The sequence below is a fragment of the Pogonomyrmex barbatus genome, unplaced genomic scaffold, assembly GCF_055798465.1.
Source record: "Pogonomyrmex barbatus isolate J1 unplaced genomic scaffold, ASM5579846v1 scaffold18, whole genome shotgun sequence".
Lineage (NCBI taxonomy): Eukaryota > Metazoa > Arthropoda > Insecta > Hymenoptera > Formicidae > Pogonomyrmex > Pogonomyrmex barbatus.
The window spans coordinates 6,126,561-6,148,160 of NW_028297114.1; the positions used below are offsets into that span (position 1 = coordinate 6,126,561).

Sequence of the window (21,600 nt, forward strand, 5' to 3'; positions counted from 1 at the left end):
TGAAGTAATTTGGAAATATGTATATTATACATTTTTCTCCTTTTATAATCGTTTTATAAATATTAATACATAATACATTAAAATGTTAATATATTAATATTAATGAATTGCATTCATAATAATTACAAATTAGAAATATGGTTTACATCACATTAATTAATGATAATATATTAATTATTGATCTCGTTTTTTCAGTAATTTATTATAGCAAGTTTTCTCTCAATTATCATAAAACACGATGACGTTGCATCATATCGATATCTGAAACAGCATCGATATTGATGTAACGCGTGATAATCGCGAGGAAAGTTTCAGCGACGATGAGCGACGAAGCGCCGGAACAGACAGTCTATTAAATTTAAACGCCTCTGATCGTGGAAAGAAACCGGTCGCGAAATCCGCACGAGTATAAATATGTCGAGGAGGAAGTACGCGGCTACAATAATAGAATCGGCGGAGGTATGCATCTCACACAGAGAGAGGAACCGCGACGACGACGACAACGACATGACGATGACGACGACGACAGCCGTTATTGCGACGAAGGCGACAAACATGACGATGGAAGACCCCAAGCGACCACATTAAACAAGTGTTGATCCGGTCGACGGAAAAGTGTTCCCAATAGCCGAAGAAGTAATGCCGAAGGACGATTGGCTGTCCGGTTATTTATCGTAATGGAATAATGCGATCGTAGGTGCGTGCGTGCGTGCGTGCGTGCGTGCGTGCGTGCGTGCGTACGTGCGTGCGCGGCTGGCGGCGACCGTATCGTCTCGCAGCCACCCATTCTGATAAAAGCCACCCATGCCGCTATAACGATAGGACGTCTCCGCTCGTCGCGCGTCAGTCGGATGCGGGTCAATGGATGACCGCGGATAAAGTAAAAGTATAGAAAAGGCATATGTATGTATGTGCGTGTGCGTGTGCGTGTGCGTGTGCGTGTGCGTGTGCGTGTGCGTGTGCATGTGCGTATGCGTGTGCATGTGCGTATGCATGTGCGTGTGCGTGTGCGTGTGCGCGCGCGCGCGCGCGCGCGCGCGTGTGTGTGTGTGTGTGTGTGTGTAGAAATTGGAAACTAACGAAATGAGAACTGAACAAAGGTAAAGGAAATCGTAGGAAGATGTGAGAATATAAATAAATTTTAAAGAATTATTGAAATTTTGAATTTTGAAATTTTTGATTTTTTTAAATGTATAGATGTACTTTCTTTTTTGAAATTAAATAAAATAGATATGAAGAATTTATAATGTAAAATAAGTAGTAAATGAGAAAAGAATAAAATTATAAGTTATGAAATTATAATAAAATTATAATCAGCGGAATATATAGTAAAGACAACTGTTCTGTTGATTCTATAAAGCTCCGAGTAAAAAATTAATTAATTTGTCTCTTTTGCAAGAAGATATCGATTATTATTGATAATATACGAAGTATATTATTATCCGTATATTGAAAAAATTCAACGATGTTGTTTTCGCAAATTTTTGATCACAACACGCGACGACGATTTGTGTCCTGAAAACTGTTATTGCGTGGCGTTCAATTTTCGAGCGAAGTTTCACCTACTTTCGCTGTAATTATCACTCAGCGTAAACCACCGAGTAGCCCGACTGTTCCGTCCACCGACCGGAGATACGAGGCGAGAATAAAACAAGCCCCGTGGACTCTGTGTGGAGATCGTGAGGGATCAGCGAGGGAGGCGGATGGCGGATGAGGGAGGGATAGGAAGAACGGAGAAGAAGGAAGGAGGAGACTATCGTCGTCTCTTGTCCCGGATCCGACTCGTAATAATAGTTATTTCGACGGTCAGGAATGCCAGAGTGAGTGCGAGCGTACGCGTGAAACGCGAGAAGAGGAGCGAAAAGAGAAGTTAAAGAGAGGAAAAAGAGAAGAACGGACGGAGGAAGAGAGAGAAACTGAGCGACAGAGAAATGCGATTGACAACCTATATTAAAAGAAAGACAAGAAAAAAAATACGCACTCGAATAAAATTATTCTACACCTACAGAATCTACGTCGAAGAGCTTCTTTTGCTCTCCTTGTAAAAATATATCGGGTTTATCGTGGCTTCCAAAATGTTTCACGGTGGGGGAAAAATTTCGCAGGCGATAAACGCGTGAAAAAGCTCTTGGAGAAAATTTTGCGACGAGATACTCAAAGCAACCGAGTCGTTGTGTAACTTCTTTCTACAATCCCTTCCCTCTCGTCGAGAATAATATCCCACTTCCGTGATATTCCGCGACGTCCTGGAAATTAGTCACGGAAGTCTTCTTCCTCTAAAATATTTCCTCTCGCTAATGGAAGCGTCCGTACTTTATTTACTGGAAGCATAATATTGCGATTCAGTCTCTTGAGATTTATCCAGAATTACCGACTTCCCTCGCTCTAGTCACTTTATTCAAACTACGCAAACGAGCGATTTTGGACGATGAAAAAATCAGATATTCAGATAAAATTTTTATTATTTCATGTAACTTCATTCTTGTTTTTCAAAAAAATTTTAATAAAATCTTCCTTCCAATATTCAATTTTTTCTTAATTCATATTTGCAATATTATCAATTTTTGTTTATCTCCTTTGTGCGATTTTTTTATAAAAGGTTTCATCGAAATTTTACCTTTATTTGATTTTATCGAGTGTGGACATCCATGAGGACATCGCAAGGCACCGTAGAACATTTCACATACACGTCGGTTTAAAATTCTTTGCGGCCAACTCATCTTTCTTTGTTTTTTAACCGCCTGAAGCGGTCGGGAAGCGCGCAACGTCATGCGAAGGCTAACAAATTTTCATTCCGTCCTTCATTCTCTCTCTTTCTTTTTCAATCTCTCTTTTCTTTCCTTCCTGTTCGGCAAAACGGATTCTCAACAGAAAGGAAAGGAACAAGAAAAAGAAAAAAGGACCAAGAGAAGGATATCATCAATCGTGGCATCTTTTTATTGAATGTCTCGTGATCATACTATTGAAAGAGATAAGAAATAGAAAGGACATATGAGTAGACAAATCTATTCAAAATTCGATCAAGTTGAGGATTTTAACAAGACTCGCATAATTTTCTTTTGAATGATACGTCTCTATATTATAAAATATATAAATATAAAGATACGGCGATAGAGTTTTAAACGAAGGAGAAATATAGCGAATTTTTGTAGCGAATTATATAAAAAAAAAATCTCTTCTCGTTATTATTTACAATGCAGTTAAATATTTTTATTTTAATAATTATGTTGGATATAGCAGCAACATTTTTTCCGTTTCCTGTGATCAGTAAAGCTATCTTGCAGAAATAAAATAATTTCATTCAATTGAGATGAATAATAATAGCTTTTCTATAATCAAAAAATAAAAATATATAATAAATAAAAAGTGAGTTTTAATTTTCACTACTTCATTCATTTTAATTCAATTCATTCATATATGAATCTAGTTTTTACTCTTATTTTTTTTATTATTCTCAAATTAAGTTTGTTTCCACTTTTTCTTAAATGTTTATCGTATTATATGACTCACAAGAATATGTATATAGATGTATAAGAATGTCCACAATGTCTTCAGGTCTGCGGATTCGCTAAGCTTAAATGACTGTGCGATTTTGGTCATTTCTACAGGAAGATGTAAAGTTGCTGTAAAAGCAAAATAATCCTTTCTCATCATGTTAAGTCGTAATCTTTTTATCTACGATCTGTTTTGACTTGAAGATGATCTCATCGAGTTTCGATTTGGAACGTAAAACTGGTGAATATAATTGAAGCTTTGGTGTTAAAAAGCTTGGTACAATCAGATGGGGTTGCTCTCCAGGGATAACTTTATATTGTACTAAAAAAGAAGAGTCGATGAGATACACATATAAAAAAATTAAAGAATAGTGTTAAATAATTTTCCTCTCACATCATAAAAAATTATTCTCAGAAAAAAAAAAACTTGTCACAATCCGCCAGTAACATTCGGTGCACATCGAGACACCTATGTATAAACGTATCCGTTACGCAGTACAGGTGGATGGTAAAAGGACATAAAAATAATCGGAGGAACAGGATACCTATCAGAGAGACGGAGACGAACGAGGAAGAGCCGAGATAGGAAGCAGAGCGGGACAGCGGGGAAGGGGAGTTGGATAAAAACGCGAAGAGAAGGAACAGAGACATGCGGAAAAGAGAAAAGAGAGAGAGAGAGAGAGAGAGAGAGAGAGAGAGAAAGAGCGAGGGAGATGAGGAGGACGAAGCCCGGGGCGATCGCGCAAAGCGGAGATCCTCCGTTCGCTGCCTCCCGAGAGAGCAGAAAAAAGAAGGAGAGGTCCAAGGTCCGTGCTTCCGGTCCGGATACCGACCGGTTCTCTCGCGATACAGACGAGGAAGAGGTGGAGGGAGCGGAGAGGAAGGAAGATAAAAGGATCTATCTTCCCGTCCAGCGCGAATATCCGCGTCGAGCAAAATCTCGGCGCGCGGACAAAACGGTTTCAACGGCGCTTATACGCTTTATCGATCTTTAAAGACGTATTATTTTTCTGGAATGCAAAAGCGCTGCGAAAAAATTGTGCGAAAACGCATTCATAAAAATTTGTGTAAAAAAAAAAAAAAAAACAAGCAAATGAATATTTAACGACTAAAAAAAAAAAAACGCAAAATGTAATCTCTTTTAAAAATAACTCTTTTTAACTGTTAATTTTGTCTCCGAATAGGGAAAAATGTAAGAGTACAGAAAATTCTACGTTTTATTTTGTTACGAGAACTTGTACGTTTATATATATATATATATCGTCGTTTTGAAAGAAGCTAAAAAGATGATTTCGAAATAACAAGAAAAATATAGAAGGCGAAGACAGAATGGATCTCAATTAACAACGATCTTGGTAGAATTCGATATGCTCTTCTACGCCACTCAATTAGAAATAACACGCTCGCAATTTCCAATGACACGACCGCGGATGTAACGATTGAAATGCAATTAAACGAGGCAAAAGATCATCCGGCTTGGCATGTAATAAAGATAAAACGCTATTCGCGAAACATGAAAATCGTATTGTCGGTGAAAATGAAGATATGTTTTGCCATTTATTCATGGTGTTCCATCAATAAAAATCGCTACCTTAATTAACAATTGTATTGCTTTTTATTGTTATCGCACCCCGCATTGTTCCTCTTTTCATAATCTAATAAAACTGATAAAATATACTGATAAAATAAATGCGAGCTCTTATATCTATTAAATACTTGTGATCAAGCTTACGCTTCGGTTTCGTCGAAAAGAGAAAATTATTTGCGACGCACACTATCGCCTTATTGTCATCGCCGATAAACGATTATCGACCGAACGGTGATGACAGTGACGACTAAAATATACGACGGATCTGCGATAATCGGTTGACGCGTGACAGACACTGATTATCTCTTGCATAATAACAATCCAGAGCTATGACATCCATGCAATGCGTGTTGCAAGCGGTTTCTAGAGGTCCCTCTTTATAAGGAGAATTGACCATCGTGTGTTCGGAAATTCTAGTAAAATTTGCAAATACGTGAATAAACTAACAGAAATTTATATATAATAAAACTTTACAAATTACAGTTTGATTAACCTTGAAATAAATTTCTAAATTTTCACTGAAAGCTCCAAGAAAAATCAGCGAAAATTCAGTTAGCGAATGGGAACAAAATGCACGGTTTCGCCTCGGTTTCGCCTGTTCCACTTGTTCGCGTGCGAGAAAAAGTAATCTGGTTATGAATATAAGATTAGAACTTCCCGGAACGACGCAGTTTAGCTGTTCTACTCGCGTTACTTCGTCAGCATCGATCGCGCTTGTCTGGCCTATTGTAACACTCACATTTCTTATGCGCAATCGGTTTCCTACAAAGGCAGATCGCGGCTTATACCACTTTTTATTAATAAACTATTCTATAAATTATAAAATTGTAAAAGAGGTGTTGTCGAGTAAACGTTCAACCTTTCCTAACTACACATTATATTCTATCTTCATTGGTTTAAAAAATGCAGTCACTATTTTTCATCATTAATTTCAATCGTAACAATCATTTACGAACTTTGACGTCCAAGAGAGTCGATATCTGATTTCGTTACGTAAGAATTAATTAATTACGAGATTGAAGTTTTTGATCAAGGTCGAGAAGTGTTTCTCGCCCGTGTAGGTCTTGTCCACGATCTTAACGATCGATAGAGCCCTACCGGTGGAGAGGCAGACACCGAAGAAATTTCCATGCCCCCCCTTCCTTCCGCCCTTGACCCCCTCCCCCTACCTATACTCCCTCAGTAGCCGACGGTAGTGCGCTTCCTCCCTTACTTCCGGGTTCCGGGTTCTTCCGGTGAGCCCGATGGAATTACATTAGAAAGGCTTTCTTCTCTCCCTTCTATCTCCCCCCCCGTCTCCTCCTTCCGTTCTATATACGCGCCCTTCGCAGCCCACCTCTCATTTTCCTCTTCACTCTGTTCCCGGCGCCCTCTTATCAACGTCGACTTCAACGGACCACCCTTCGCCGGTCGTTTCCTCCGACGTTATACAAAACGAGACTGCGAGCCACGCTTTCCAATTCTTTGGTGATTTTCTTCGCGATTTTTGCGTCGAGCGATGGTTCAGAACCGCGCAAAATTCTAAGATTTATCTCTGTTTTTATGTTTTTCGACTTTAATGACTTCCGACACATATTTAATAATTGTTTTTCCTCGTTGGAAAGAAAGCAGATAAGATAAAATAAATTAAATAAGTGGAGGGAAAGAGAAAAAAAATATATATGTATGAAATAGAAAGATTAGAAGGTTACTGATATGCCTCAACATATTAATCGGAATAAACTGACGTTCCTCCGATATCTCCGCGGTTCAGAGAAAGCGCGCGCGATTAACGATACACCCTCCGTACATCGTGGAATTCCGAGCAATTCCGGTAATCCGTCCCCTTTAAATGCTAATGTTCCGCCGACGCGAGACCATTGCTGTAGGTTGCCAAGAGGAGGCCTTCGTGTGCGTTTCTCTATCCGCGCTTCCGGGTGACAGGTCTTCCAGCGGGACGGAGCTGCGCGTTCAAAAGTCCGTCTCTCCTCTTCTCTCTCTCTCTCTCTCTCTCTCTCTCTCTCTCTCTCTCTCTCTCTCTCTCTCCTCTTGCGGTCACGAGTTATCGTCTACGTTCTACTCAACATTCTCCTTGGGAATTCGCGTTCTTTCGACGCTCACGTCAGCCTCCGACGCGTATTGTCCATTTGGCGTTCTACGTTTCTACGCCTCTTTTCTTACATCGTTTAAAACCTCGTACTAAAAACTTTACGTACTTTGAAAAAAATACCTTTTTGATCGTGACAATTATCATAAAAATTTAATCACAAATATAACTTGAAAAAATTAAATAAATATTTTTTTAATACATAAATAAATATAAACGTTTCCTGATAAAACACAAGGTTCCCTTTTGTAATTTCGCATTTTTAGTATCCCTTTTATATTTGTTCTCCGTGTAATAGAGGGAAATTGAGGAAAATTACGTAAATATTAAAGATGTATAATAGCGATTACGTTTTACTCTTGTTGTCAACAAGTCGTGAGTTTTATTAATTTTTTTAGCGCATATCGCGGAATCTCGTTCGACGAGGCAATCGGACGCGGCAGGATCGTAAATCAAGCGGGCGCGCGAGTTGGGTTGGCTGCGCCCAGCTTGTACTTATTAATTTAATCGTAAATCAATCAACGCGTCGCGACCTATGTACGCGCGATAACGGACGAATGTTCAAGTAACAACGACATTAATATCCATATTCGCTGGTTGCATCCAGGCGCATATGTAATTCCTATTAGGAAATTTTCCTGGCCAATAATATAGGAACAGTCTTCTAATTAAATTACACATATCTCGGCATCACAAACTGTGGTCTACTAAATATAAAATCCTTATGTAAATTTATTCTATCTTATTTTTGCGCGCATTAGATCTTACAAATTTCATAATTGAATTAATTTTAAAGCTGCAAAGTTCCAGGATTTGAAAGTCAAATGTTCTTTCAACAATGCGTATTTCAATTTAAATAAGCATGTCTGATTGTAAAAGACAGATAATATGTAAAAAACAAATACGTAATTATGATAAAAAAAATGAGAAGAAAGAGAGATTACAATTTTATATTGCGGCAGAAGAAATGTTGTCTCTTAAAAAGATACCGCCAAATTTAGCGTTGATGCAAAAATTGCAATTCTAAGCGCGGCGAACGAGCTTCCGGTTTTACTGTCCGAGCTGCTATTGGCAGGATCTGTTGTTTTTCTTCCTCTCTTTCCTCCATTCTTCAACGCCACGGAGATGGCAGCCCGGCTTGCAGTCGCGATGCGATGCGTGTATTTGTATCTGACGACGATGACGGCACGTCGTATCAAAGTTAAGAATACGACGGCCACACGGACGAGGATTACGCGGCCGCTCGGTCGCTCGGTACACTCTTTGTAACCCGTGCATGCAGATGATAACCTATGTACATATCGCAGTCGTTTGCCAGCAGCAAAGGCGTCGTCACCGGAAACCATTGGCCATCAACCGGTCGATCGGACTTTTGTGCCATTGAGTCAAATGACTCTGCGATTCTTTCTGAGACGCGTATTTTTCACTCATTAAAGCCTGTGTTGGCGCCTTGTTCGTTTTTTAATTAAATTTATTATAAAATAATTTTTAAAGTTAACGAAAAACACATTAATTAAAAAAAAAAAAAAAAAAAAAGAAAATGTTTGCCTCGAAGATTTTTTTTAATAATTGGACGCTTCGTACAAATGAATGTATTTGAGAAATGGTTTTTTTAGATTCACATATTTTCACATTTTTCTAGATCTCTACTTACGCCAATGGGTCAAGCGGCCAACTCCCCGCTTTGTCTTCTTACTATCTACTTATAGAGTTTGTAAACATCTTCACGACGGAATCTTCTCGCGGCGGAGACTTAATTGCGCGCGTTGCGTCGGCCGCCGTCCGCGGTTTCGCAATGAGGAAGTATCACGGAGAAGATCCGCATTAATCAGAAATCAATCCGCGTCTCGACCGGACAAAGGAGGAAAGCAGCTCCGACTCGCGCCTACCGCGGCAAGGATATCGTCATGCACGGCCACTTCTCTTAGTTAATTTACCTAGAAGGAACTACAATTTTCCCAGACGAGTTTCCTCTATTACGTCTATTTTTTGTTATAAAACGAATCGAATTAAATGCAGTGACACAAATATCTAACGCAAGTTATATAATTTCTTTTAATCAACTTGTATCAATTTATTGAAAAAAATCTATCACAATATAAATTTTCTGACAATTAATTTCTTGCTACAAAAAAATATTAAGATTTGCGGTAATTAACTCCAATGAGAAACGTAAATTCAAATTAAAGCAAAAACTTTAAAAACTTTTTTGCGTTATAACACTTTTTTTCAAAAATTATGCGAGAGGAAGGCACTTTGAAGGAGCACGAATCCGTATTGTCATCGTTGTCTGCAAGCAAACGCATTCATTCTTTCCACGTTCGCGTATTTTCTCTTTATCTTTGTGTGGCTTATAATAGATATTAAACACTGCGTAATTTCAGACTCGCTGCAGGCATCACGTAAAATGTAATAATGTTTATTCATGATCAGTTAGAAAACGAGACTCACGTTGGAATTATGGATTTTGGTCTTCGGTTCACGATTGCATTACGGGGGGCCACGTGCAAATGTATCCCGCAGAAAACTTGAGAAAGAGAAAGAGAGCCGGTTTCGCCCGATGGCGGTGCCCGCACAAGACTCGCGGAAATCTTGCGAAAGCCTCGAGCAGGTTGGGTATTACGCGCGCGAACTCGCTCGTTCGCGCTCGCGTTATGTAAATGATAACGCGCAACTTCCTCAATAACGATTAAGAAATACGAGTGGTTCCTACCGGGCTGGTTTACGTAAACGTTTCCGCAGCGGCAATCTTATATCCTATCGATCTATCGTCGAGTGACGTACTTTCATCTGCACGATCGGTGTCGTCGTTCCGGCAGAAACCGTTTAAGGGCCCATTCAAGGCTTTTCGAGCGACGAGACTGAGCGTTTGAATATTTCGACACCCACTTCTAACATGTTTGAATGTCGGTCCACGGTGTGTATATTCTGTGTGCCTGGAGCATTTTAATTTTTGTAGATATTTGTAAGTAAACGTTATACAATCTCGCTTGCGTAACATGCTGAGAAAGATATCGTAACATTTATTTATGTCTAACAAATGACAATGCGAAGATGAAGCTCATTTAATTTTGCAATCTTTCTCAAATCTTTTTATATGCCTCCATTCTATATAAAAACATTTATTTAAATGAATCATCATGAAGGTCTATCTCACCACGAGGAAGTAGCGTCACCAAAGTAATTCAGATATCTTGAAAGTAGCTTAAATACCTTAACTTATACCGCCGTACGTTACATATAATTATACCCTATGCAATTATGGCTAATTATATATATTAGCATCAAATAGGAGCTGTTTAAAAACTATACAAGTCTGTCAATAGTTGACAATTAGCATTAACCTTCGTGTGATAAGATAAACGATTGTTGCAAGATTACGTATATATAATTACAATAATAATTATTATTATACATTTATATTTTATTAGTGCTACATTCTATCATCTTATCAGTGTTGTTATACGAATTCGAGAGAAATTAAGATTAAAGCACAATTTTTCAGGAATGATTCATTTTTTTCGCGACGATTATCGGATCCTTTGCGCAATTTGACAATTACGTCGGGCACTCGCAAGACACGTTGGCACTCCGCATCCAGAGACGACAATGCGCTTATTTACCCGCCATGGCAAAGTCGCGAGACGAACGGGTTGACGTCAGCGGCTCGCGTTAATTGAATTCCGCACGACCGGTTATTAACATCGCCGAGCGGATTAAAAGCGAGGCCGAGCTTCCAGCGGATTTCCGGGTTCCGCGCGTCGCGGCGCGGTGCGCCGGAATTAACTCCTCGTGTTCGGATACGGTAACAAGCCGCGGATTGTTCTTTGCTTCGCGTTTCTTGAGCCCGGTAACGAGGGGAATCGAGGGAGAACGAAAATGGACCGGGCTCCGTCGAGCGGCTGACCTTTCGCGAGAGTCAAGACGCGGGATTACGAGAGAAAATATCTGCTGACTTTTCGACACAGTTAAATTAGAAACGACAAAGTGAGAAGTAGTTCGTAGAGTCAAGAATTACGAGCTGGAATTGTTAATTATAATAACCAAATGTGAACCGTATGTACTAGTCATTAGAGGTAATTTTGCTGAATCTCTCACGAGTCTGTCAATTTTATCGATTATAGGTTTTCGCTATTAATAACACTGCATTAAGTCATCGTAGATGCAACTGCATTTTAGCGTCCGCAAATAGGAACAGAATAATAGAAGTGAATGCATATTTAAAACTTTTAATTTTGCGTGAAAATCAACTATAAAAACGAGTTCGCACACTTGATGTATTTTATACGCGATTTTATGCGATATTTAGCATTTATGCAATTCGCGAAATGAATATCGAAAGAGATAATGGAAATTCAAAGACATCATCATTCGAAAGAAAATCCTCGAGAAAATAGAGAAGCTAAACAATTAAAAGGAATCGTTAATATATTTGAGATAAAAAAAAGCTCGTTTTTTAAATAGTTCGAATCGAGTTCGGTCAAGCCTCCTCAAGTGAAATGGATGAGCGAGTGTTAAATTTTCGTGAGTCCGCTTGTAAATGCGAGTTCTACGAATATCTACGTAAAACGCAATTCCGAAAAATTCAATAATTCCGAGAAATGCCGTTCCGCGAAATGCGACAGCGACAATGAGGATTTGTTTACAATCGGTAGAATCGGAAGAAGAGCGTCGAGTACGCGCGTACGCACGCGCGCGCCCCAACATCTCGCGCACAAAACAGGGATACATATATAAATATCAACGCGCACACACGCGAGGGGCAGCAGACACTGCAAAATTTACGACGAACACATGAAAAGTCCGCGTGTAAAATTACCTCGATTGTTGGCCTCTGCTCCGTCTCCGTTGTCAGCGGCTCCGCTGTCTCACGTCGATAAAATCCTTTGCCGGGGATTACCGGGCTGCTGGTTAATTATCACTTGTCGTCGTGGTCCAGACACAAACCATTCCACTGTTCATCGGGCGAATTTCGTCGCGTTCCACGCATGCACGCATGCACGTACGCACGCACGCATGCACGCGGGACGGCACGCGGCGCGCGTAATCAGGCCGCGGCGGGAGGCGGCATCCGCGCGCGCGACACAGACACCGAGTGAGAAAGAGAGAAAAAGAGGGACGACGAGATAATCCCGCGCGGAAACTCTTTTCACCACGGTGCACGTGAACACGTGAGAAGGATTGCTATATCCCGGTTATATCAGCTGCGGTGACCGCGCTTGATTACGTATCACAGAAGGGAACGAGAAAGAATCCTCGGTCATTAGCACTCTCGGCTTCGCGCACTTGTGCGTCACTTGATTGTCTCTGTGGCTCCTCGCGGCACTCGTACTCCGATGGAGTGGTGTTCCCTCCGATCCGGTGACATGCACGATCTATGTGTGACACCAAGGAAGACGAACGCGAGGACGTACACGAGATTCGGAGAGCACGCGCGCGCGCGCGCGCGCACGTAATGGATAGCGACTTTCGTGGGGGCGAAAGAACGATCACCCTTGGTGCCGTTCAGCGGCTTGTCGTGGCAATGCGCGGCAATTGCGATGCGATTAACAACAAGCGAGCTCCACACCTCGATACTATCGCGTTACGAGGTCGGCGAGCGACTGATCCGGCCGTTGCTGTAGGAAGTGTCGAGTGAAGGTTGCCGCCAGACGCGCGCGACACCCCACCTCATCTCACTTCACCCCGCCACACTCCTCTGGTGCTCACCCGTTGCGTTGCGAAGTTGCGCGAGCGAGACGGCGCTACGGCGCTCGGAAACAAGTGGAATCGCTCGGCGACTATTGGCGGCCGCGATTGGCCAATCACGCGCCATCGTTGGCGACGGCGCCAACGGAATTAATCGAACCGCAGTCATGGCAGTTGAGTGGGGATGATCGGCACGGCACCGAGTCGCGACCGTACTGCGGAGTAGACGGAGAAATCAAGAGGGAGAGAAAGAGAAGGAGAGAAGCCCGGCCGACTTCCTCGTAGCTTCCTCGCGATCGTGATTGTCGTCGAGTTAACCCCGGCCGATCGTTTCCACTTGCGCGCAACGTGAAACAACGCGATGGAAGTAAGTAACAGGCGGCACGATGGCTCTCTATTTCCTTCCTCTTTCCGCGGCCTGGATCTACCTGCGTGAACTTTGCGCTTCTCGCGCGAAACGATCCGCGAACGCTTCACGCTGAGATTCAAACGATATGGCTGTTGGCGCCGCTTGACTTCGATGAAAAGTCGAAAATGGCTGACACCAAACGTTCGCGTGCTCACGCAAGATTTTTTATTCGCAACTGGATCCGCAGTTTATGAGACAAATTGATTTTCCTGCTAGATATACACGGTAAGACAAGTGCTTGATACGATAAACTTGTATTTTCCGTAGCTGTTTTATCGCCGATGTTTCACGGCGATTTAATCATGTACAAAGGTTTTGGCCGAAATGCACTTGGAAAATTTCTAGAATCTTATATTGTTAAAATTTTTTCATGCATTAATAAAAATTTTTCATAGTAAAGATTTTTTTCAGTTTGACGTATTTCACATTAAAATAAATTGTAGGCACATTTTTGCAAATGCATTTCTTGATTATCTTATTCTCTTATTCTCCATATATTATATATCGTTATCATGTATAAGCTTAATTATATTTGATTGTATCCAATTTGGTTAGACAAAAATAAGTCTCATGATCGTAATCAACATATCGATTTTCGTAATATCACAAAGAAATAAATCGATAAGTGTTATTTTTTGAATTCAATCTTCGTAATTGCATTAATGTCAGAATAAAATTAAAATGAATTTGCTAATTAATCACGAGATAATGTTTAATCGAACGGGAAGCATTCGAGCGATCGAATAACATATCACTCATTTCCTGTTCTATGAAATGAGTATTGATTCTATGAATGAGATTTTAAATTAATCTTACTAGAGATTTTTATCATAAAAGTTACAAAGATAAATTATCGAAATAAAAAAAAGTGACTTCTTAGACTTTTTTTTTTAGAATTTTTAAACTGAATTATGAACGATTTATATCTAGATCTATATCTTACATAACAGATAAAAATTCATGAATTGCAGATCATCGTTGTTTCATCGGTAATCAAACGATTGCTGTATCGAGAATAAAAAATACGATGCAAATATCGCTGCGTGCATGTAATAAAAACGATAAGGTGCTTATTTCATAAAATAAAAAAAAAATTTCAATTTTCAATTTTTGCATATTATGCAAATTATTATGAAAAATGTCTATTATTCATCATTTCACCTTTAATTTGAGCTTTTTTACGCACGACAATTGCACTCTTTTGCATGGCTGAATATTTAATTTCTTTGCTGGTTCTGTTATTTATTATTATGTGCAAAAGCGCGATCGATAACCAGTTATTTCACGAATTCGTTCGTCCATTTTTGCAACAGTTGCGAAACGCGTCGCACTTCGAACTTAGTATAAAATAAAAAAAAAAAAAAAAAAAAAAGAACGCGTGAAGAGGAGAAAATGCTTGTTAAGACAACACTTGTGAAGAGGCGGAGAGAAAGAGAGAGATATGGAAGGGAGAAATAAGCGAAAGATAACATAAACGAGATATAAAAATTTTAAAGCGGTCGAAATGTTTGCTAGCCACCGCGGGATATGAAGTAGAGCTGTCGTTAGAATCACGAGCGGTGATAATAATGAAAGTAATATCTCGAGAGAGAGGAAAATATTCGTAAAGTGTGAATTATATATTTTAAAAAAATTATTCGCCTTGATAAAATTTCAAGCGCGCTGTTGTTGATCTGGTCGAACTCATTAATCCGCCATAATCTCGAGCAAACAAGTCTTTCTCCCTCTTGCTTCTCTCCTCCCTTCAACGGAGCGATCCCACCACATTGCCGCTGTTCTCTCGCTTATCTTAATTGTGGCAGAATGCGAAAAGTGCTACAATATACTGCCACGCGTGACGCACGTGTTTCGGTTTGAGAATCATATCCTTCCTTTATTATAATTTATATCGCGACGGACAGAAATATCCGTATAATTCATATTGAGATATAAGCGATTAGCTCGGAGTGGGATTTTTCCTTAATTAATATCTCGAGACATAATCACGACAAAATGCGTGTGTATTAAAAATTCGATTTCGGAGAAAACTTACTGTTTATCAAAAAAAAAAAATAAATTTTATTTTCGTACGGAAACGAGATGATCTTCCGTTGCGACATGCAACCGTATTAGCCGTCATTTAATCTGCATTAAAACCTTGACCTTGCCATGATAAGCCTAATTTTCGTCTCATTATCGGTCGAACGTGATCTCCTGCTTGTTCCTCGATTTCTTTCTACTTTTCTTTATCCTCTTGTGAAAAGTTTTTTTAATGAAAGACATGAAATTTAGATTGACCAATAGTTTTAGAAACCATTCACGGAGAAACCATTAATTCGAACAAATGTTTCGGATTATTGTTTAGAAGGAAAATTACAGTTGAAATAAAAATTATGGTTGAAATATTCTTTCTATTTAATATGCACAAAGTAAAGACAGATTAATATGCATTCACGAATCTTAATATTTTCGGCGAACAAAGGTAACTTTCTAAATAATTCACGTCATTACTTGTCAATGGTCATTACTTCGCTCTAAAATACTTTTCAAAGTTCAATAGAATATATCAATGACCAATTGTAATGGATTTAGACTCCAGAATACCATTTTTTTAATTTACTGTTTTTTATATTTTATTATTCACTCGTTCTGGAATAGAAATAGAAACCTGGAACGTTCATTTTTGTTTTTAATTGGTTATTCAATTATATGGATCGTTCACTAGAGTGTGAGTTTTATTTGTGTTGCAGTGATACGGAAAAGTTAAATAAACTATTACGTATTCGAAATTACCGTATTTTTTTTTTTTTTTTTTTTCTTTCAAAAGGAAAGATCACTTCGCGTGAACATTTTGAAAATATGTCTCTATATCACTCTTTAAATTTTTGAATTTTTACTTGTGAGTTTCTCGATTCCGTCCCTATTTGTGAAAGTGCGGTAAATAAAAAGAAATAGTCACCAGGGACTAAAAACAGCCCTAGTGTGCCCCGCGATGCGCTGAAGCATTTTTGGAAAAAAAGCACGACAAACGTCGTGATCGGCACCGGGCCACGATCACCATAGAATCCGCCGTGCTCATATAAACCGGGCTCACGATATAACAGGAAAAACAGGTTTGTGGGCGTCCTCTGAGAGCTACCTGCTCTTCTCGACGAGTCCTACCAAGGGGCCGGTCTATTTCTCTTCTCTTCCCTTCGGAATTCCTGTTTCCTTCCCGCTCCCTTAACGGCCGCCCACAATCAGGTACTCAATTCCTGCGGAAGGGCTCGACGAAACAGGAACCCCGAAGGCGAAGAAAAGAAGGAGAGAATGGAGAAGAATATATACGAATATATGCACCCGCACCCACGCGAAGTGCGTTTCTTTTGCACGCGTGTTTACACGGGCGCGGAAAGACTTCCTCGAAGAGTCTGCCTTTTATTTTGAAACCCTCTCAATTCATTCGCAAGAACGATAAGAGTAAAAAAAAAAAAAAACATTGAAAATTTATCAAAATTTTTAAATTGGGAAGTTATTAGTTTTGGAAGAGTACGCACTAAATTTCAAAAGTTACCAGCAAAAGACAAGGTGAAAATGAAAATATTTCAAATTTAATGCTTATTAAACTTGTAACTTGTTGCTCGGACATTGTACATTTAATTTCTGTAACATCTTTTACATACACCAAAAGAAACGAGAAAGAAAAAAGACTTGTAATAAAACTTTTACATAAGTTTTTTATAAATAAAATTGTTATGATATAGATTTTTTTACGCTTTTATTTTTCAACTCTAATAGAGGCTTGTGCTTTAATTGTGTAGATAATGTGGTATCCCTTTAAATGATAACATGTAGAACTAAAATACGTTTAAACAACTGATTGACTTTTAATGGCGATCGTTTCGAAGTTTGAAAGAACACGCACTTACCGCTTGTTCTTCTCGACTGGATTTTATTATAGTTTTCAAAGTTTAACGATAATTTTGCTTAAAGGATTTTAAGCACGAGAGATGCTAAACGGCGTGAAATTGCTATGCTGGAACCAAGATTTTACGACGTATGCGAAAATCTTGAAAGTTCAGATGCATGCAAAATATCCGAAAAAAAGATTTCGAAACGGGAATTTGCGACAGCCTACCGATTATTCGTCGCTTACAATTATTTCTGACCGGCTAACAATTATCTTTTGTCAGAGTTCAACGAATAATCATAGATTAATCTGCATATTTTATAAGATTCTTCAAGATTAGGCTTAAGAATCAGTAAAAGCAAAGTCTGTGCTCCTGACCGATCACATGTCATAATCTAAATCCGTTTTTTGAAAGGCCTACGGAATGTTGAACTGAAGCAAAGGAACACTTTTAAAAGTTTCAAAGAGATCGTGCCCTTAAATATATCTTTATTTTGATTTTTCTATTTTGAATTTATCGTTTTCTAAAAGTTATCTAAAATCTATTTGAGATATCATACCAAATTTCTTTAAGACTAGGAATATCACACAGAAAAGCAAAACTTTGTGATTTATTATAATAAGTTCATTGAACGTATAATATTTATAAAACTATACTATATAAATATCAAATATCTATACTATTGTATTCCTAAAAAATTTGTTTTTTTAAATTTGTTTGTTCATACGTTATTTTATATTTAAAAAAACTTGAAGCATTTGCTAAGTTCCGGTTATATCGGAAAATTGTAAATCGACCTTTAAGTCATTGACCTTTAGGGATCGATTCCTTCCTGGTCCTAGAGGAAAAAACCGGATAGTTTTGAGTCAAATTTCGAGTTTTTTTCTTCAATCGATCACATAAAGAAAACCCTAGGACTAGGATTTATGAGTTCATTGTACATTGTCAACACGAGAAACAGGAAGATTTCTTTTTCTATCGACTTATCATTTCGTATACCTGCTTTTATGATTAATGTCACACTTTTTACTAAGCACAAAAGTAAAAAAAGGGAGACGTAAAAAAGTAAAAGAGATGAAAATCAAAGGAAAAGAATGACATAGTGAAATATAATGATTAACTGTTTTGTTGCTACTATTATTATATTGAATGCAATTTTCACTACTGTCAACAACATAACACATTTAACAAAAGATGTTAGTGTACGGCTTTTAAATAAATTAGCATAAAAGAGTCGCATGTGAAGCAAATAATTGATGGTGTTAATCTAGTCACACGCATTTAAAATTTTGTCAACGATTAAAATCTTTAAACATCTTTAAATATCCATCTACCCAAAACTTTTTATTTCCGTTTTCTAAAATATTCTTGTACAAGAATATAATGGAAATATATCTTTGGACGTGTCTTTTACCTCGTGACATTTGGAAACGGCGAATGACAGCTATTCTTTTCTTGTATATTCTCGAAAGTATTTTATTAAATTACTTATTATTTTCTACTAAATATTAGAGGCGTTGGCAAATGCAAAAATTTAGATACTTCGTAGCATCCCATTTTGTTGAAAAACATACAGTTTTGTAAAGTAAACAAGAAGAGGAACATAGGAATTATAATATCGCCGTTTCTCGCGACGATGCGCGATTGCTACATGGCATTTCTGTTGTTTGTTGTTGCGACCGCCAGAGCGTTGTCAGCGGATTAGTAATCTGGTGGCGGCGACGTTGGCGCAATCCGGGAATTTCTCGCGCGAGGCGAAGGAAGGAAATTGCGTTGCTCAATTAGAAATCGCGGGAGACCGCAGAAAGAACGAACCGAGGAAGAGGAAAGCGGGAGGGAGAGGAAATAAATCGGGCGAGAGGGAGCGGAACGAGGACGCGGCGCCTCGTGTATTTAACCCTAATTTGGCCAATCCTGCCTTTCAGCCGAAAGAAAGAGCGCGGTGATGTTCGCTGGTATAATCATTTAATGAAAGTCGTCGTTGTCGTAACGATAATTATATAACAGTAGCAAGATTTTAGCATTCCAGATATATCTGAACGATTGCGTGACCCTTGATCGGTCTCATTTAATCGATTTCGTTTTTTATTAGTTAAATTTATATAATCATCAAATTTAATTGGTAATAATAATCTACAAATTGCGCGATCTTCTGAAATTTAAGGTATTATTAGGAACTGTTTCTGAAACGGAAACTGGAAAGAAATAGGCGAAGCATGTGAAGTTTACGAGAGAACACGGAATTAAACGACATCGGTGAAACCAATCACAGAGGAAATGAAAATAAAGCAATCGAGGAATGAGCTTGATAACTTTTTTTTTTTATTAAAATTAAAAAAAATAAAATAAAAATATCCGATTCTCCGCGTTGATCGGATAACAGGTCTCTCTCTCCTCTCATCCCCGCGGATGAGTCTATCTCGCGCGTGACGGAAATCACTTAGGTCGCGGTGCGGTCTCGCGGCAAGATGCGAGAGGAGAGTGAAAAAATATCGGAGATAATATCCGTGCGTTGATTATTATTAAACGTTGTCACTTGTCCGCGTGGATGTCGCGCTTTTTTTCCACGAGCGTGATATAAAAAGGTGACGGTGCTCGTCCCTCCGTCCGTAGATCGCGCCGTTTCCACGAGCGACGATATAAAAAGAGTCCCTTTGCGAGTGATCCTTGTGGATGATCGAGGATTAATAACGACAGGATGAACTTTAACACGCAGCTAGCATTTATCCCGCGGGCAGTTATCGTCGAAGCGAGAGAGGACGAAGCGAGCCGGCGTCGGCACGGTTCTCCTCTCGAAAGGCCAAGCCGCAAGTAAAGATCGATGGATCGATAGATCACGGTATCCGCGCGTTTACGGTCCTGCGAGTCCTCCTCCCTCCTGTCCTCCGTTCGTTAGTCGATGCTCCTAGGTGTCGTTTGACGCGGGGAATTATTATTTATCGTTCTGTACGCTTGAGGAATTAATCAGAACTGTACAACGCGCGTGGGAGACTTCAAAAATGACGCGTGAAATTGACGTGCCATTTTTGCGAACGCTTTACTTTTACGTACGAAGCATTTCGTTAAATTAAATCTCCCGTAACATTTTTATAACTGTATGTATTGTACCTTGTCGCGAACTAGGTTGAAAGTTAAAATTAGCTCCGTAATCGCGAGGATTAGTATGTATCACTGTATCGTATATAAGATAAAAATTTTAATCATTTGTATTAAATATAAAAGCCAATTACTTACGTAAGGAAAATCCAAGAGATTATTCTCATTCACATTTGATATCAAATGCTACTATTAAACGTTATTTTTTTTTTAAATAATTTGTTATTTCATATCTAGAACGGAATCAATGCAATTATTTCTCCCGAGATAACAGCAAAGATAACTGTATATATCAAGTGTTTTTTTTTTTTTTTTTTTTTTTTTTTTTTTTTTTTTTATTGTTGTTGATTTGTCAAGTATCGAACGACGTGATTATTCTTCTCTTCAAATATTGGAAAGTGTCAAGCATTACGAATTTCATGCGAAATAGTCGGATTGAATTTCGTCCATATTCTTTCGATTTCTGCTTCTAAGCTGTTTTCTGCTTTCCTCATTTAGAATGACTGTCCTTTGTAAAGAAAATGCTTACAACTTGATCTTTTTTTTTAAATATATCCAAAATAATTATCAGCACTCTTATGTAATTTTCTTATTTTATTGAATTTTTTAATTTATTTTATCAAATAAGATCTAATTTCTTTTAACATCAACCGACGTGTGATGGATAAAATATAATTCAAATGTATACGCTATATTTCTGTCAGCATATCGTTTTCATGCTTCAGCTTTTCTATATTTCAATATTTTACAAATACGTGTAAAATGCCTCTTGAATCACTGAGTCGCGCTGTTGAAGAGTAGAGTTTGTTTGAAAAAAAAAAACAAACCTGGAAAAAAAAAATAAATTTCTCTACATAGAGAGTTTTCATTTTTGTATTTTATATTTTACTTGTCCGTTAAACGCGCGCAAGTTTACGTAATTTCGAATACAACGTGTATTCGACTGGCGTATCGGTGTGATAATATAAAGCCAGGATCGGGAGAGAAAGTGTCTCTCCTTCGTCTTAAGGCTCGTTCACACGCGCTTCAAACACCGTGGCGAATGGCGCGGTTCGCTCGCGGGCGCGTAAACGCACGCAGACTGAACTTACATAATCGATTACGGTAATACAACGGAGTTATGGCAATCTCCGGGCAGCCGCGGCAAGCAGGCAGGTAACCCAATTCCATGTTGACCGGACATATATTGGTGTTTGCACCGCGCACCGCACCGCACTCGGCCGAGAGAAAAACGCGACAAGGGAAGGTGGCGAGCACACCGCGGGCTCTCATGGGGTATCACCTCGATCGAACTGAAACGCGATCGTTGTTATCGGAATCCCCCCTTTGAATTTCGCATCCGAGCTGCACACGGTTGCGGGAGATTCGTT

At 38.9% G+C, this 21,600-nt stretch overlaps 2 protein-coding genes across 3 annotated transcripts in view; one reads left to right on the top strand and one right to left on the bottom strand.

Moving 5' to 3' along the window:
• aop (ETS variant transcription factor anterior open) overlaps positions 1-12,838 on the bottom strand; it is a 35,278-nt gene extending 22,440 nt beyond the window's left edge. The window contains exon 1 of the mRNA XM_011646242.3: positions 11,988-12,838. The gene's annotated coding sequence lies outside the window, so the exon portion shown is untranslated. The remainder of the gene's footprint in view (positions 1-11,987) is intronic.
• A 209-nt stretch (positions 12,839-13,047) lies between these two features.
• LOC105431799 (pentatricopeptide repeat-containing protein 2, mitochondrial) overlaps positions 13,048-21,600 on the top strand; it is a 98,494-nt gene continuing 89,941 nt past the window's right edge. For both annotated transcript variants that reach the window (XM_089074917.1, XM_089074918.1), the window contains exon 1: positions 13,048-13,490. The gene's annotated coding sequence lies outside the window, so the exon portion shown is untranslated. The remainder of the gene's footprint in view (positions 13,491-21,600) is intronic.